The following is a 3208-nucleotide window of genomic DNA, read 5'->3' as shown; positions in this document are numbered from 1 at the left end:
AAATTACAAAGAAGATACCCCTAACGAATTTCTGAGAGATTTCCAAAAATGTAAGAATTTGAGAAAACGACATTAATTTGCATCCTCGAGAGTAGATTTATGGAAAAACATGAATTTTTAAAGATCTAGCTTTATGTTAATTTTTTGACTTCAAAATCAAAAGTGTAAAGAAGATACCCCTTGTGAAATTTTAAGAGATTTTTAGAAATGTAAGAATTTTAGAAAAATTCTCTTATTTGCGCCTAGAATTTAGAATTTATTGAAAACATTAAAATGATCGTATCTCGGTAAAAACAGATGGTAAAGATCCTAATTTTTTACTATAGCCATGTCTACATATCTTGAACCTTCTATAAAACAATCTCATAGAAATTCATTTATTTTCTCCAAAAACCAAAGATTTATGAAAATAATTGTAACTATCATATCTTACTCACAAATGATGATCTAAAGCTAATTTTTTAACCAATGAGTCGTGAGATTGTCATTAACCTACAATAAAAACATCATGGAGAAATTCATCATAGTTTAGAATTTATCATAAAATCTTTGAATAGCCTCAAATCTTACCTGGAACCTGATCTACACAATGTTAGTCTTGAGATTTTTGAATAAAACACCAATTAAGATCAGACAACCTCTTAGAATATGAATTTAAGAAAGAGGAGTAGTTTCAAAATCCGATACCTATAACTATAGGAATACACAAAATTCCAAATTAGAGTGTTGTTGATTCACGTTGGGTTCACCAAAATGTCGTATGTAAATTCATCATGTAATCAACTAGAAATCAAAGGGAAATCATGAATCCCTGTCCTAATAGAATTAAAACAAAATCAATGAAATAATAAAATCAAATAATAGGAATGTTAATATTCAATCAATTCTCTCTATTCCATGATCCCATGTAGCTTCCATTGTTCTTCTCTTCTTTGTGGTATGGTGGCTCTCAGATATCATGCTGGCAACCTGCAAATGACACAAAGATTCGAAGTTCGTGATTGTTGAAAATGAGGATTGAATACTCAATTTATAGATTATTGGAGAGGATTGATTGAAAGGTGGAAGAAAATGATTAAGAGGTGGAACTCAAGTGAGCTCACATGTTGATTGATAGTTGAACTGTTGATTTGGAGGTGGAACATAATAGATTGAATAGATTAATGAGTTAACTGATTGAGAAAAAACTTGATTGAAAGACGAAAAAGAACGACTGGAGGAAATAAAGAGGATGAAATAGTTAATTGGTTGAAAGCTGATTGAGAGCTTTTTGGAAAAAAGTTAACTAGAAGATAGAAATAGGAATGATTGGAGAGAATTTAAAGAAATGATGCATTTAATCAATTAATTGAAATAATTAATTAAAATAGATTGAATAGTTAACTAATTGAAAGATTTTTGGAAAAAAGCAAAGTGGAAGATAGAAATAGAGATTGGAGAGATAATGAATTAATTGATTGAATTAATTAATTTAGCATGTGCTTGCACTTTGACTTTGATTTTCAATTTAATCTTTGCATGAGATTTAATTCAAATATTGAATTTATTTTAAATTCAATTTGTTATCTGAATATATTTAGAACTTGAGTTTGATTTTCAATTTGATTTTTGAAATCATGCACGTGTATTTGAAATTGGAAGAATATGAATTTGAATTTGAAGAATTAGAAGAATATGAATTAACTAAAATTAGAATTTGGGGAATTAATGAAATTAGAAGAATAAATTAGTTAATTAAATAATTTAATGAAACTATTTAATTATTTAGAAATTGACTTTAATTAAATAATAAAGATTATTTAAATTAAAGGATTAAAATCATAATTAATTAAATAATAAATATTTAATTAATATTTAGAAAAAGGGTTTAATGATTAATTGAATAGAGATAGAAATTGAAAAAGAATTTATTTAAATAATGAAGATTATTTAAATTGAGGGATTAATAATCATAACTAATTAAATAATAAATATTTAATTAACATTAGAAAATGATTAAATGATTAAATGATGATAGAATTGAAATTGAAATAATTACTAAGATAATGAGGAAATATGAAAATTAGAAGAATAAGATTAATTAACTTAATTAAATAATTAAAAAAATATTTAACTAATTAGAGGAATAATTAGTACATGATCAATGAGACATTTTTAGGTGTCTACACCTAGACTTAATGGTTTTAACTTTCTTTGGAGGACTTCCTGTAGTTACATGAATGTAAGGTCTCTCTCTTAAGCCTTTGAGGAACCCCAAAGACAACAATAATGTTCACAGATTTTTCATCTTCGAAAGAGGATGTTGTAGAGGATGAATTTTCTTTTACATCTCTTTTGGAAAGAGGTGCCTCTAAGAAGTCATCTAAAACTTTAACTAGCATATCAAAGTCATCCTTAGAGAATGCTTTATAAAAAGCATCAAACTCTAAGAGAAAAAGATCTAACATCAGGTATTCATGTCAGGTTCATCAAAATATAGAGGAGGGGATTTGTCACCTCCCAAGACGATTAATCTCAGAGGACAAATCGATCCGCCGCTACCTCAATCAAACTGGCATTAAGGTGAGCCAAGGGATAATAAAACTAATATTTATGCTAGAATGAAAAATAATTAAACGATATGAAGTGCGGAAACATTGAAATACAAGAGTCTAAATTAATAGAGTGACATAAAACTCAGAGTAGAATATACCACAAAGTTAGGAATCTCTTGGGTTTGGGATTTTGGTGCATAATGTAGATGCCAGCATGGTACACTATCATCTGCATGGCTAGAAACCACAAAAGTGTCCTGAGAATCAACAATAACTTTTCTCTATCATGCAAAACTTGTTCACCACCTACACACGTAGAGACAAGGGAAAATTGTTCGGGTTGTATAGGGGTCTACCTCAGTCAAACCCCAATTTAGGTATTTCCACCATCACAGACAACCAACTAGATAGATTGGAATAAAAGATAATTGGTAAATATGAAAATAGAAACTATACTCCGCTTAATGGAAGCAAACCCCTATTGCAAACAAGTAAATTGGTAAGCTAAATGTACCTAGATGATAGATACATTCAAAGATAAGATTGATATATTGCATGCAATGATAAAATATGAATGAAAGATAAAGAGAAGATAAGGCATGCAGCCAAACCCCCCTTTTTGAGATACAAGCGTGATGAATCTCAAGATACGTTCTTGTTGCAAGCTAGTTGCA

This window comes from Cryptomeria japonica, chromosome 8 (assembly GCF_030272615.1).
Source record: "Cryptomeria japonica chromosome 8, Sugi_1.0, whole genome shotgun sequence".
In the NCBI taxonomy this organism is placed as follows: domain Eukaryota; kingdom Viridiplantae; phylum Streptophyta; class Pinopsida; order Cupressales; family Cupressaceae; genus Cryptomeria; species Cryptomeria japonica.
Note: the sequence above shows the minus strand (reverse complement) of the source record.